The sequence below is a fragment of the Momordica charantia genome, unplaced genomic scaffold (genome assembly GCF_013281855.1).
Source record: "Momordica charantia cultivar OHB3-1 unplaced genomic scaffold, Mcharantia_2.0 BLBB01000059.1, whole genome shotgun sequence".
NCBI classification, from domain to species: domain Eukaryota; kingdom Viridiplantae; phylum Streptophyta; class Magnoliopsida; order Cucurbitales; family Cucurbitaceae; genus Momordica; species Momordica charantia.
Genome location: NW_028275215.1, coordinates 47,671 through 64,036, shown reverse-complemented (window position 1 = coordinate 64,036; position 16,366 = coordinate 47,671). Strand labels below are relative to the sequence as shown.

Sequence of the window (16,366 nt, the reverse complement as noted above, 5' to 3'; positions counted from 1 at the left end):
AAAGAATTTCATAATAAATCTAGAAAAGATAAGGGAAAGGAGAGAAACTAAAGCCGTAGTGTCGATTGACCGTCCCCGACTCAATCTCCACGATTACGAGCTCTCGAAAATCGTCTCCTCAACCTTCTTGTCTCCAACCTCGAGCCAATCCTCTCCAAAATCCTTTACCCCCCTTTAAGAATCACCCAAAAGTCCCTAAAACGGCGCACTCATCTTTCTCTTAAGTTAGGGCATTGCTACAGCGCCATGGCGCTGTCCCAGATTTGTGACGGACGTGCAAATTCGTAGCACCATGGCGCTACAATATAGCGCTGCGGCTCTGTCATCGCGGAAAAGGGCCCAAGTTTCGTCTGTAGGGCGCCATGGCGCTGTGTACTAGCGTTGTGGCGCTGCTTCTTCGGGACTTTGCTACCAATTCTGACCTGTACGCACACCATGACGCTAAATGGTGGCGCTGCGGCGTTGATGTGGTTTCAACAATCTCCTCTTTTTCGCTCTAGTTTCCCTCAATTGTTCGCTTATGCTTCAATTCTTTCTAATAGCTTGATCCTAGAAAAAACATCAGTTATGCACGTAAATAAGCCACAAATGACCGAAAATTGTTAAATGATTTCTACCTGAATATCATGAAATGTGGTGTATAAAGTATACTATCAAAATACGCCCAAACTTAGCTTTTTGCTTGTCCTCAAGTAAACAAAACTAGTTAATGACCACTAAAGCCAAGCAGACAACTGACACCTAAAGCACGCTCATCCCTGAACATCTCGCAACTCAATATGATGACTCCCTTTTTTAAACCCTTTCAACTTTTTAAGCTCCAAAAAAAAGAATCGGTAAGTCAATCATACATCCTACGAGATCATTTCAGATGAAAAACAAGAGGTTAAGTAGTGAACGAAATATTTTGAAAAAATAAAACTCAAGCATCTCATCAACTTCTTGAAATCAAAAGCAAAGACTCAACACTCTCATAGGATTTCACTAAAATCCTCAACATATTTTCAAGGTGTTTTAACTCTCAGAATCAGAACAAAGCACATTATTACCATAAGCTTGCAAGTGAATCAAATCTCCCCTCTCAAATATGAATTGAATGCACAAAATCAAAGGGACTTTGATAAAGGTTGTAATGGGGCTTAGGTAAAGGTGAGATAAAAGGAATTTAAGAGGCTCAAAGTCAAGACAAAGGAGATATTAGGTTGCATGCTAACTACATGACGTGATGAAGCCAATGAACAATGAATACAATGCACCATCGAACACTAACACTCCTAAGGAAACACAAGAATTATTGCTCCTTGGAAGACAATTCTCCAAATGTTTTTCTCTACATTACTCAACGAAGAAGAGAGAATACGCTTATGAGGACTTTTTTTTTTCTTATTTTTTTTATCCTTTTCTTTTCGATCAGACTCTTTTTCTCTTTTTCACTGTATATATATATTTTTCTTTTATTTTTGTTCTCTCTTTTTTTTTTCCGCTTACAAAGTTGGCTTGAATTGAGACAAATTAAAACATGCAACTTTTCCTTCCTTGTCTTGACACTGGTAAGGAAAGAAATAGGGAGGATAATATCCAAAACAGGCCTCAGGGTTAATAAACGTGTACAATCCAAGAAAAAGAATGGAAAATTAGGCTAAAATATGGCTCGCTAAAGGAAAATATAACAAGGTAGGCTCTTTAAAAGTCTCAAATTGTGGGTAAACATAAATTGCCTTTATCATCTTAAGACACCAATTCAAACAAGTGGTCACAAAATGCATTCACTAGCAAGTTCTAGAATAAATATGCCAAGTTTGATCACACACAAGAATGAAAATTGAGCAAGATGTAATGGATTGCTCTAAGGCTCAAAAGCTCACTGGGTATGTAAATAGTGTCAAGTCAATGGCAATTTTCATTCAATAATCCGACGAGAAACCATCATAAATTTTCAAGAAGGAAAACTACAACATTCACACTTAACTCTTTCATGCATAAGGAAACCACTCGAAAAAATGCATTCATAACCCACCAAAATTTCAAGGATATTAATCAGAATTCAAGATTTCAAAAAGGAGATCAACATATATGAATTAGAGTAAACCTATCATCCAAAAATAATTATTAATGAAAAAACAATGCAATCAAATTAAAAATAACAGTCCGAACAAAATATGAGGGAGTAGAAAGAAATTGCCCTGAATGATGACGTAGAGTCACTAGTCCTCGTCCTCAGTGGATGAATCATGAAATTGTGGAAGTGGAGGAAGAGGTTGCGATGATTGTTGAGCCTGAAAGCATCGAACAAGATAGTCAAATTGCAGCCTCTGTTTCACCTGAAAACGATGGAACTGGCGTGAAAGATGGCGAACTTCATCTTAAAATGGTCGGGGAGCGCACTGCTGTGGAGGTGGGTCGGCATGGACTTCCGGTTGTTCTTCCGCAGGGCCTTCAATCTCCATAAAGGGCTCCCACCCACGGATAGACAAAATGTAATTCTTGTCCATCACACTTTTGGGACCCAGCAATGTCTCCGTGGGGTCGCAAAAAACACCAACTTTCTTACAGAGGCCGGTTATCAACATGGGATGGGGAAGGCCACCGGTTGTTGTACAGCGTCTTGCATGCTTAATGCTTTGCTTGATAATCCGCCCAACATCAATAGACTTACCGGTAACAATGGCGTATAGCAATATGGCCCGTTCTTGGGTGACGTCGCTCATGTGGGTCACTGGGAGTAGCTTTGAACAAATAAAATTGTTCCAAACCATTGTGAATACTCAGATATGCAGATTTAAAGGTAATGGCTTCACTGTGCCGCATTTTCCATTCAGCATTCGGGCGGCATAAACTACGAAAGATCTGATCCATGTCAAGCTCCTCACTAGCATACCGATTATAGTCTTCCCGATCAAAATTGGGAAGCTCAAAAAATTCATTGATAGAGATACTGTCGAAAGCCAAGCTCCTTCCCTGGACAAAAGAAATATTGGACCCCTCCTGGATATTAGCATAAAATTCACAAACAAGGGGGACCACGACGACATTGGGCTGCTGAACAAAATTGACCCACCTTCTAGAAATAATATTCTCATACATGCTCTGTTGGTGGACCTCATCAGGCAATAGGCCCCGTTCCTGTATAAGACTTTTATGGGCCGCTACAGTAGAGAACCAAGTGGATGCCTCCTCATTAATAAATTTTTTTCTATCATATGAACTAGAAAAGGAGGCACCACGTGCTCGTTTTGGAGCCATAACAGTACAAACACAACAATACGACAAAAACGCTCTAGAAAAGTACTGACGCTTCAAAATGTTTCAACCCAAGTGCGATAATCTCAATAAATACAACAACAGCCAAATATCAGTGTATATATCGGCCCAAAACAACAAAATCTTACTTGGTTGGGAAGAACATGTGGATTTGACAAAAACCCACAACTTGAACGCCCCAAAATCACTCCAAAAGAACACGCAATCCTGAAATAGAGGGTAGAAACCGTGAATCGAAGATGAAATCAGCCTAAGATGGAGGAAAATCGAAGAAAAATCGAGCAAAAACGGAGGGAGAGAGGCGGAAGAGCGCTGCGGTGCTTAGGGTTTTTGAAAACGGCTGGAAACGGTGGGGCGAAATCTGGGTTTAAAAACCCAGAAATCGCGACAGCGCCATGGCGCTATAATTGAGTGCCATGGCGCGCTGCTCTCGGGAAATTCTGTTGGGCTAGGCGCTGCAGAGCGTTGTAGCACCCTTGAATGCGCCATGGCGCTTCCACGCGTCCAACATGCGCGGATTTTTTTTTCTTCTTCCTACACAAAGAAAGAAAACATAACAAATAAGAATAAAAGAAGTTAGTAAGAACCTAACAATAGAAGGAAAAAAACAAAATAAAATTATACTCAAAGGGAAGAAATATATGGGTTGCCTCCCAAAAAGCACTTTATTTAACGTCTGTAGCTAGATGGTGTAACTATCGATCAATTTGGCTCATCCAAAAGAATTTTATCAAAACTTCTCTCTTCTGTGCAAAAGTAATGTTTTAGTCGTTGCCATTGACTTTGAAAGATCTTCCATCACTTGCTTGTAATTCAATGGCACCATGTGGAAAAACCGACTTTATGGTAAAAGGACCTGACCATCGAGATTTTAGTTTGCCAGGAAATAAACGTAATCGAGAATTAAATAAAAGAACCTGTTGCCCCGGCTCAAAAGATCGATGCTGAATCATCTTATCATGCCACTTTGTTGTTCTTTCTTTGTAAAGCTTGGCATTTTCATAAGCTTGACAACGAAATTCTTCCATGTCATTTAGTTGTAAAAGACGTTGCTCCCCAACTTTTTGAAGATCAAAATTTAATTTCTTGATGGCCCAATAAACTTTGTGTTCCAATTCCACCGGAAGGTGACAAGCTTTCCCAAACACCAACCGATACGGTGACATACCAATTGGAGTTTTGAAAGCTGTTCTGTAAGCCCATAATGCATTTTCCAACTTCAAAGCCCAATCCTTTCGGTTTGTTTTGACTGTTTTCTCCTAAATCTGCTTGATTTCCTTGTTAGAAGTTTCAGCTTCACCATTAGTTTGAGGATGGTAAGCTAAAGAAATTTTATGTTTAACTCCATACTTGGTGAGCATCGAATTAAACAATTTATTACAGAAATGCGAGCCTTCATCACTAATAAGCGCGCATGGAGTGCCAAATCTAGTAAAAATATTCTTATGGAAAAATTGTAACACTACACGTGCATCATTCTTTTTCGTTGCCACGGCTTCAACCCATTTAGAAACATAGTCAACAGCCAATAAAATATAAAGATACCCATGCGAAGAAGGAAAGGGACCCATGAAATCAATACCCTACACATCAAATAATTCTACCTCTAAAATAGCAGTTAAGGGCATTTCGTGACATCGAGAAATATTACCTATTCTTTGGCACTTGTCACAAGTCTTTGCAAAAGTATAACAATCCTTAAAGATGGTAGGCCAATAAAAACCTGATTGCAATACCTTAGCAGCATTACGAGTAGGTCCAAAGTGACCGCCATAAGGTGAGGAGTGATATTCATGCAAAATATTATTGATTTCCTCTGTTGGTACGCACCTTCGAATGATTTGGTCAGAATAAATTTTGAAAAGTAGAGGTTCGTCCCACAGGTAATGTTTTACATCATGCAAGAATTTTTTTCTTTGATGAGAGTTGAGATCTGGTGGTAATACTCCTCCTGTAAGAAAATTAACAAAGTCAGCAAACCAAGGAATACTAGAGTCTACCTGATACAATTGCTCATCAGGAAAATCTTCTGTGATGGGGAATGTTTTGGGGTTGTCCTGTTCAATCATTGACAGGTGATCAGCTACCACATTTTCACAACCTCTCCTATCCTTAATCTCAAAATCAAACTCCTGCAAAAGAAGAATCCATCGAATCAGGCGAGGTTTTGCATCTTTCTTATTAAATAAATATCGAAGAGCTAAATGGTCAGTATGCACAGTCACTTGAGTGCCTAACAAATATGGCCTAAATTTATCAAAAGCAAAAACTACAGCAATCATCTCCTTTTCTGTGGTAGTGTAATTTTGTTGTGCACTGTCAAGGGTCCTGCTTGAATAATAAATTGCTCTGAAAAATTTATCTCGTCTCTGGCCCAAAACTGCTCCTACTGCAAAGTCACTAGCATCACACATAATCTCAAAAGGTTGACTCCAATCAGGAACTACAATAACAGGTGCAGAAGTCAGTTTCTCTTTTAACATATTAAATGCTAACAAACAATCCTCAGTAAAAAGAAAAGGAGCATATTTTTCAAGAAGATTACACAGAGGTTTTACAACTTTTGAAAATTCTTTAATAAAGCGCCTGTAAAATCCTGCATGTCCTAAAAAACTCCTAACTCCTTTTACATTCATTGGAGAATGAAGTTGTTGAATCGCTGAGATTTTAGCCATATCAACTTCCAATCCCTTCTCAGAAACCTTATGCCCCAAAACTATCCCTTATGTAACCATAAAATGTCACTTTTCCCAATTCAGAACAAGGTTAGTTTCTTGACAATGCTGCAAAACACGAGAAAGATTATGGAGGCAAGTGTCAAATGAAGAACCAAAAACAGAAAAATCATCCATAAAAACCTCCATGATGTCCTCAACCATATCAGGAAAAATAGCCATCATGCATTGCTGAAATGTAGCAGGGGCGTTACACAACCCAAATGGCATTTGCCTAAAGGCAAAGGTACCATAAGGACATGTAAATGTCGTCTTCTCTTGGTCCTCAGGAGCAATCGCGATCTGAGTATAACCTGAATAACCATCAAGAAAACAATAGTACGGATAACCTGCTAATCTATCAAGCATCTGATCGATAAAAGGGAGAGGGAAGTGATCTTTTCTGGTGGCCTTATTTAATTTTCTGTAATCAATGCACACGCGCCACCCAGTCATCGTCCTAGTAGGGATGAATTCGTTTTTAACATTTTTTATTACCGTCATCCCTCCTTTCTTTGGCACAACCTGCACAGGACTCACCCAAGAACTATCAGATATAGCATAAATAACCCCTGCCTTAAGGAGTTTTAAAACTTCAGCTTTTACCACATCCTTCATAGCTGGGTTTAGTTTCCTTTGATGCTCAACTGATGGTTGAAAAGTATCCTCCATTAAAATTTTATGCATAACTATCGAAAGACTAATACCTTTTATATCAGCAATAGACCATCCTAAAGCAGATTTATGAGTGTGCAAAATTCTCAACAATTTTTTCTCTTCTACTTGGCTCAAAGAAGCAGATATAATAACAGGAAAAGTAGAAGGCTCCCTAAGAAAAGCATATCGAAGATGAGCAGGTAATTGTTTCAATTCAAGCACAGGAGCTTTCATAGGTTCATCAATGTTTTCATTAAGCTCCATCACATTAACTTTAACATTTTTATCATGAATAATTGGTAATCGATTAAGAGCATCATGATAAAAAGAAACCTCCTGATCTAATTCCCGTATTTCCTCAATATCATAACCAAGCATGCATTTTTCAAGGGCATCAACAAATGAAACAAAAGATCTGATTTCAGCCACAGTGGCATCAACAACATCTATCCTATGACATGTACTTACCTCATTGGGATATTTCATGGCACGAGATATGTCGAACACAACGGCCTCCTCATTAACTCTCAAAGTCAATTTACCCAATTACACGTCTATCAGAGCATGTCCAGTCGCTAGGAAAGGTCGTCCCAAAATTATAGGAATCTCTAAATCTTCTTCCATGTCCAAGACCACAAAATCCGTAGGGAAAATGAATTTGTCAACTTTGACAAGAACATCTTCAATGACACCTCTGGGATAAGTGATAGATCGATCAGCTAGCTGCAAGGATATTGTAGTTGGTTGCACCTCTCCAAGACCAAGTTTCCTGAAAACAGACAAAGGCATCAAATTAATACTGGCACCAATATCACATAAAGCTTTATTAAATGATGAACTACCAATAATACAAGGAATAGTAAAACTCCCTGGATCTTTCAATTTCTGTGGTAGTTTTCGTTGAAGGATCGCACTGCACTCCTCAGTGAGATTCACCGTTTCATAAGCCTCTAATTTTCTTTTCGTAGTCATAATGTCCTTCATAAACCTCACATAATTTGGCATTTGTTCCAGCGCATCTGCAAAAGGAATATTGATGTGAAGTTTCATAAAAATTTCTAAAAATTTAGCAAATTGAGCATTAATCTTTTTCTTTTGGAAACGCTGAGGATAAGGTAAAGAGTTAGGAAGACTAGAAGCAATAGAACTAGTAGGCTTGTCAGCCTGTAGAGTAGGAGTGGCCTTCTTTACAACTTCCTCCTCCTTTACAACTTCCTCCTTATTTTCCCGTTCCTCATTTGTGATGATTGGTTCTTCCATTTTTTTCTTTTCAGGCTCCTAGAGCTCCTTTCCGCTTCTCAAAGTGACGGCTTTGCAATGTTTTCGTGGGTTAACTTCAGTGTCACTTGGAAACTTCCCTTTCTGCATAGTGTTCAATGTGGATGCCATTTGCCTTATCTGCACCTCCATGTTCTTGATGGCAGTTGTGTTTCCTTCTAATTTAAATTTCATCCCTTCTACCTGATTTTCAATCCGACTAGCTCGACTTCTAGACTCATTGATGAAAGCCCCAAGTAGATCCTCAAAGGAGGATTTCTTTTCAGCTGGCTGAGATGTAAAACCTGGTGGAGGTTGGAAAACATTCCTGTTGTTAGCATAGGAAAAATTTTCATGATTCCTCAATCCTGGATGATAGTGTGTTGGCAGCGAGTTTTGTTGCTGATTTCCCTTGTAGCCAAAATTTCTATTATTGACATACTGAGCTTGCTCGATGGTTGACTCATAGTAAGAATATGTATCTGCTGCTGCCACCAACTCTTTTGAATCAGAAGTTCCTGGTCCTCAAAGTTTAGAGACAACATTAGTCAAAGCTTGAACTTGAGCTTTTAGGGAACTTACCTCATCGATTTCATACATTCCAGCAACTCTTTTGGTATTCGATCTCTCACTAGGCCATTGGAAACTATTGGCTGCCATGTCCTCCAATAATATGTAAGCATTCTCAGGTGTTTTGGATAATAAAGTGCCTCCTGCTGCAGCATCCAGTATAGTCCTTGTTTGTCCATTCAGTCCATTATAAAACATCTGAATCTGCAGCCACTCCGGATAATCATGTTGTGGACATTTCCTTAGAAGCTCTTTATATCTCTCCCAGGCCTCAAACAATTGCTTATAATCATATTGCCTGAATGATCCGATCTCTGTTCTAAGTTGAGCTATCTTGGCAGGTGGGAAAAATTTTGTGAGAAACACATGAACCATCTTCTGCCAAGAATTAACACTGCCTCGTTGCAAATATTTCAACCAATCCCTTGCCTTATCCTGCAAGGAAAAAGGAAAAGGGCATAAGCGAATAACATCATCAATTACTCCATTCATCTTCACAATACCACAGACATCTAAAAAAATTGTCAAATGATTGTTTGGATCCTCTGTGGCACCGCCCCTAAATGTATTTTCTCGAACCATCTGGTTGAGGCTAGGTTTCAACTCAAAGTTGTTGGCATTAATAGGCAAATTGGTTATGCCAACATGATTAGGGAAGTTCGGCCGACAGTAATCTCTAATGGTCTTTTGGTTATTTTGTTCTAATTGGGGTGGTTCTACAGGTTGAACAATCGGTACAGATGATGGTGGATCCATCTCTGCAACCGTCTTCTTTTTCTCCTTTCGATTTCTTTTACAAGTTTTCTCAATTTCAGGATCAAAAGGGACTAAAACTGCGTCTTTGTCCTTGGCATACAAATCAACTCTCTAAAAAAAAACAAGTAAAGACACAAAGATTAAAAACAACTCGAAAGTAAGATCAAACAAATTCTCCACAGTATCAAGTGAAACTAAATAATTGCCAATCCTCGACAACGGCGCCAAAAACTTGTAGCAGAAATTGCTTACCGCAAGTGTACGGGTCAAGTTTTAATAAAGGTGGTAAGTAATTACCGATATCGTCCGCTGGATTGGGTTTCTAGTCACTCAAGTACTACGGATATTAATGTCCAATTTTATCTAGAGAAACAATTAGGAATTTCTTTTGACACACAAAAGATAAAATAACAAAGTGAATAAAAAGACTCTAAGAAAACTCTTATGGAGAACGGGTCCAAGGGAAATGATTTCACCAATTGAACCTACAAGCGGACAAATTAAACATGCCGAGATTGAATATGCAATTAATCTATAAGTCAAGAAATCAAGAATCATAAAAGTCTCTCCCGAGCACAATTAATTCTCCCCTTTATTATGAAACCAATATCCCTATCTAGTTTCATTAACAAACAGGGCCTTAAGTCTTAATCTTTTAACAACCTCTAAGATAATTCTAAATCTCCCGATCTTAGAACTACCCCAGTCATGCATTCAGGTTCCAACCTAAACCACCTCTCCTGAGCATAAGATTCAGATTTAGCAACAATTAATCCGTGATCAAGAGCTTAAAAGCATTAAGCAAATAAATGCATAAATAGATTAAAAACAAATCAATCAAGACAAATGTTAATAAATCAAACTCATTAATCCAACGGCTACGCCAATCCTTAGAACAAGAAGATTAGCTACTCATGTTCACGAAAATACAATAAAATCCCACAAAGAATTTCATAATAAATCTAGAAAAGATAAGGGAAAGGAGAGAAACTAAAGCCGTAGTGTCGATTGACCGTCTCCGACTCAATCTCCACGATTACGAGCTCTTGAAAATCGTCTCCTCAACCTTCTTGTCTCCAACCTCGAGCCAATCTCTCCAAAATCCTTTACCCCCATTTAAGAGTCCCCCAAAAGTCCCTAAAACGGCACACTCATCTTTCTCTTAAGTTAGGGCATCGCTACAGCGCCATGGCGCCGTCCCAGATTTGTGACGGACGTGCAAGTTCGTAGCGCCATGGCGCTACAATACAGCGCTGCGACGCTGTCATCACGGAAAAGGGCCTAAGTTTTGTCTGTAGGGCGCCATGAGGCTGTGTACTAGTGCTGTGGTGCTTCTTCTTCGGGACTTTGCTTCCAATTCTGACCTGTAAGCGCGCCATGGCGCTAAATGATGGCGCTGCGGCGCTAATGTGGTTTCAACAAGCTCCTCTTTTCCGCTCTAGTTTCTCTCAATTGTTCCCTTATGCTTCAATTCTTTCTAATAGCTTGATCCTATAAAAAACATCAGTTATGCACATAAATAAGCCACAAATGACAGAAAAATTGTTAAATGATTTCTACCTGAATATCATGAAATGTGGTGTATAAAGTATACTATAAATAGTCTGTAGATGCACTCCCCTCACTGTAGATATATTTGTGTCCATTCGATATAACCGTCATCGATAAGTTGATCTTTCACATGTCGTTCGTAACCTCAGCTAGGTCAAAAAACCGTTTTACCTCTCAGTTACATCTTTTCTCCTTAAGTAACACTATCCCTCTAATGAACAATTGATTTATGAACAAATCACTAAATCTAGTTCCTCTCGGGCCAATGAGAGGATGGGGCCCCTTATTCAAGACCCGGGACCAGCCCTTAAGGGAGCAACCTCTTTACTATCCCTAAATCGAATAGGAGTGAATTTCGTCTTGCTAATTCTATGTCCCCAACTATCTAGCCAGTCTTATCCCTAAAATGGAACGCATATTGAGCAGCGCTGATGAGCTTACTCTCACCTATGCAGATCAAGGGAGAATCCTGAATAAATAGGAGTTCAGAAACGGCTTAGGATTTAGATCAAGTTATCTAGGTCATCAATAAACGAAATTAATCAGTGTTATCCGTAAACGGTGTTAATATGTAACAGTGATTATTTCAGGGTCAGTCGCCACATGTTTCTACATGAACAAATCAGGATCACTTCATTTATGACACCTTACAACATTTGTAACAATCATAAAGCGGGCCGTATTCAATAGTGTCTCCAAGAAAAAGTACCTAACTTGATCCATGTACTATAGACTGTTTAGGCTATTTATTTGAACTTGATCCAGTTTATATCTCCACATAAAGTCCAAATACTCATTATAATAGTCAAGGGTTCGTAGTTTATTAGATTTAGAGTTATTAAAAAACAAATTCACTTTCATTTAACAACACTTGTCTGAATAACCTCACATTAATGTTCACTGTTTACAAAACTACGAGTTTTAGGACAAAATACCCAACAATGTCATGACGGAATTATTGAATATCTATTTTGTCATATTTTACATGTCATTGGAATATTAGTTTTTAATATTGATATGATCCTTTATCTTGATCTTTTTTGATGAATTTAATTAAAATGTTTAGATGTTTTTTTAGATAGGAAGCATGTGAAAATTAATTTTGAGTATATTGTTTGTCCTACATTGAAAAGAATATGTTATTTGTAAGAGTTGTATGGAAGGACTTTTTATTTTTAACTTTTTGTATCTATTTATTTTTACACGGAGAGTAGCAAAAAATTTGTTTATACTCTAGAACTCTCTATAAGCATGTAGTTCAAAATGGATTAATCTTTTTATGATGTCATTTGCCGTATATTTAGTGCATAGGTTACCCAATCTATGACTAGATACAATTGGTATCAGGGATGTTCATTTTCTCTATGGGTATGAGGGCCGCAGGGACCTACCCTAAACCGGATGGGGAATCCCCGTTTAGATTCTCCATGGGGCAGGGATGAGGTACATTTTTTTTTGTTACCTAGATGGGGACGGGGATGGAAATGAATTCCCTGTTCCCCACCCCACCTTAATTTTTAACAAATATATATTTATATATGTACTAAATACAAATATACAAATTTTCTCTGTTACCTAAACGAGGATGGGGATGTGTGTGAAAGGATTAAATCATGTAAATGAAGATTTTTTAAAAAAAAATCATGTAAATGAAGTTTTTATCATGAGAAATTAAGCAATTAATAAGAAGTTTTTTTTAAAAAAATTATTTAATTGAGAAATAGTTTTAAAAATAAAAAAATAAACGGGGAAAAATTTCCAGTGGGGAACCTGATCCCCACGAATTCTCCACTCCGATCCCATGAAATTTTGTGAGGAATTTCGTCTCTAGGGATGGGGAATTAAATAGGAGGCCCCCTGTGAGCATCTCTAATTGGTATCTATGTTTGTTTGATAATACTTTTTTAGTGACATAAATGATGATAATGTTGTTTTCTTATTAATTTTTATTAATGTTTGTTTGTCATCAATTGATGCTTATTTATAATATTTGATATTTCTGTATGTTGATGATATTTTGGCATATTGATGATGTCTTAATTGTTGATGTTTAATTTTATTTGGTTTTGATGAGTTGATTCCTTTGAGACTAATTTTATTAATTTATTCTTTTATGTATGTGATTTATTGTGCTTAATCATGAGGATTAAATTGCTCTTTTATAATTATACTCATCTTATGTTGTACTCGATAGAAAATAAACTTTTCTTATGCTATTTTTCTTAAATGAAAATTTTGTGGAATATTTTGATGATGTGTTTGAGATAGATTGATCATATCTACCATGATTTGTTTTAATATAGATCTTGTGCAAGTTGTTGAGATAATTTTGCTTGTGTTACTTTATCTCCTCGATATCTATTGATTTTTATTTTTAAAAGGATACCCTATGTTTTTAGGGGGAATTATATCACTTCTATGTGAACCTTTTGTCCTAAAGATATTGATTTCTTTCTAATATTACTTTTTATTATGTTTCTCTTCTTATGTGAACAACTTTCTGGTAAGTTTGGACTGAGTATATGCCTAGTAAGTTTGAAATGAGGATGTTGGGAGGAGTTGCTCAAAAGTTTCAAGTTCAATGGTAATTTTGTAAAAACTCTCACGAGCACCTCCACTAAACTTAACAAAGATGAAAAGGGTAAATGTGTTAATGTTAAGAAGTTTATCGAGGTATGGTCGGAATTTTATCCATCTTATGCATGTTTTTTGTCTATTTGGGAGAGTAAGTGTTTTTTGAAGTAAAATTATCTTAGAATTTTTTTATAAGTGATGCCTCTTAATTTCTTGTTAATTTTTTAAGGCATCTGGAATTCTTGATAGGGGGTTTTATAAAAAGCATATCCTAAATTATGTTTTTAACCCGTATTTAGTGAATTGTTAAATTGCTTTAAAAAGGACGAGCTTTAATATCTTTATTTACTTTTTTTTACTTACTTGTTCCAAAACGAGGAGAGGTAATAAGAAAAATGAATGGATTTGTGAGAAATAAATTATTGAATGAATTTCATGTATGATTGTCTATATGGTAATATGTTGAACTCTATGCATTTTTCGTTAGTAGTTTGTCATCATAAAAAAGGAGGAGATTGTTGGATTTTTTGCCTTTAATCTCAAATGACTTAATTTTAATTAATTAATGTTTTGATAATAACAAACTGAATTTTGTTTATTGACAATTTTGTTATTTTGAGGTGTCCACAATATAGAATTTGTCACAAGGACTGAGTAATCCCAACAGACCAATGAGAAAGAGAAATGTGGTGCAATTTATGTTATTGAAAAAAGAAAAGAAAAGAAATCAAGAAGAATTGAGAACCGTTGTAAAAGTTTAAAAAGAAAAAAGGAAAAAATATCTGAAAAAAAAAAGAGGAAATATGCTTGAAGGTGAAGTTTTAATATTATGTATAATTTATTCAATCAATTCTCAACATTTGATCTTTAATCATTCAAGACCAAAATTTAAATCTGATTTCAATCCTCTCATACTCAATTTTCCACTTCATTTAAAATCCTTCTTCTTTGAAAATAAAACAACAAATCTCTCCGATTTTTCTCTTCAAAATCTCAATTGTTCATCTCTCTTGGAAACTTCAATTTATGTTTCAATTTTTGTAATAGTTTATTTTGATACAACTTGAGCTTTCAATTTTGTTCTCTTCACCGATTGAAGGCTTTTATTTGTAAGAATTTTTCTTACAATTTTGTGAGCTTAAATTTGTAAATCCATTCTTTTTAGAGAGTTTGTAAGTTCGTTTTTCAAATTCAAAATCTATTGTAAGGGTTGTTCTTGAGTCCCAAAAAGAGCCTTGTAACAGTTTAATCATTAACCATGGAAATGATCGGGTTCGTTCTTGCTCCTAGAAAAAGAACATTATATATGTTGGACTCGAAGCCGTGGAAAGAGTCGGTTCATCAATTGAATACCCAAGAGGAGCGTGTGGAGTGGAGTAAGCTATTTTGCCAAACCACTATAAATTTTCAGTATTATTTTCTCTAACTCTCTCTTATTTAATTTGTGAAATTAATTTTCTAGTATATTTCGTTTCATGAAATTAATTGATAAAATTTATTCTTAATGTTTATTGTTAATCTTTACATTAGACTTAATTAGGGTGCTTGAATGTGTTTATAATTTATTGATTAATTTGTGTTAAAGTTAATTGTTTCTAAAAAGTGCTTTAATTTGTTTAAATTGGTCCCGCTGTATTAAAAAGTTTATAATTTGTCATTAAATCCTATTCACTCCTCTATGGTTGTCATATCGATCCAACACTGTCTTCAATCTCGGTGTCGAAACCAACTGGGATTAGCATCGAGATTGAACCTTAACTTTGAAAAAACCCAAAAATGGTTAGAAATCACAAATCAAACACACAAAAATTTACAAAATAGTTTCAATTGATTCAAATCGATGCTTCCGATAGTGCCGAAAATTAAGATCCTAACTAACAAATAAAAAATAAAACACTAAATCAACAATTTTTTCGAAATTAGAGGGGATTTCGAGTACACGAACATTAGTGCGAATGGTTAAAGTTTTGAGATTGGAATGGGAGAAAAGGAGCATACAAGTGAGAGTCCGAGATTGAAGAAGTTGAAGGGAGAGATGATTTTTTCGGGGTAATTGGCATTTTGACCTTAAAAGTTTTTGGGTTTCGACTTTTTGACCCCTTTTCGAAATACTAGTTTTTGTGAGGGAAATTGGCATGGATAACCTAAAAAAGTTTGTTGTTTGCTCAACTGACCTCAATTAAAAAATTTGACTGAACTGACCTAATTTAATATTTTGAATAGAATATTGAAGGATTAAATTACTATTTTAGCCTCAATCTGGAATGCGAGTGAAGTCGCAAACGAATTAACACGGAAGGAAATTAATGGGCAGGTTCGACCGTGGTTCTTGTTAGTTTGACCTTGGTTAGTAGAAGAGTAACACAAATTTTTTGCTTCACCACGGCCGTGAACTATAGGACCCCGGCCGTGATGTTAATGAAAGGCAACTAATGGGCTAGGTTGGACCGCGGTTAAAATGAATGCTTGACCACGGCCGTGAAAACTAGTACCATGACCGTGGTGTTCATGAAAGACAACTAATGGGCTAGGTTGGACCGTGTTTAAATTGTTTGCTTGACCACGACCATGAAAAAGAGTACCACGGCCGTTAATTTAATGACCATTATACCCCTCAATTCAAATTCAAACTGTTCGTATCTCTCATTCCATCTTCTTTTCTGTTCTTCCGTTTTCGTTTTCGTTTTCGTTTTCGCCCATTCGATTTACACTCCCTCAATTTCCTCTGTTTCACTCTCTACTAGTCAATATCGTGCTTCGAATCGCTTCCCATATTCGAAACTTCAAGGTTAGAACATTTTATTTCGTATTTGCGTCCCTTTTATGGCAAAAAAATAAGTTTTTTTACTTATATTTGCGATTTTTTTCGTTATTCGTCCATTAATTCCTTCCATGACAGCCTATTTAGTATTTTCGGTACTTGTAGGGCTCGAAATCGGCGTTTTTTGTTTATGATTTGTGTTTGGGGTTGAAATTTTGATTTAGGGCTTCGGGGTTTCTGTTTTCGGTTGTGTTTGCGTGGGTTT

General features: G+C 36.6%; 1 pseudogene; it reads right to left on the bottom strand.

The window, feature by feature from the left end:
* Positions 1–2,652: 2,652 nt before the first annotated feature.
* On the bottom strand, positions 2,653–7,892 carry LOC148207820 (uncharacterized; annotated as a pseudogene).
* Between the last annotated feature and the right edge of the window lie 8,474 nt (positions 7,893–16,366).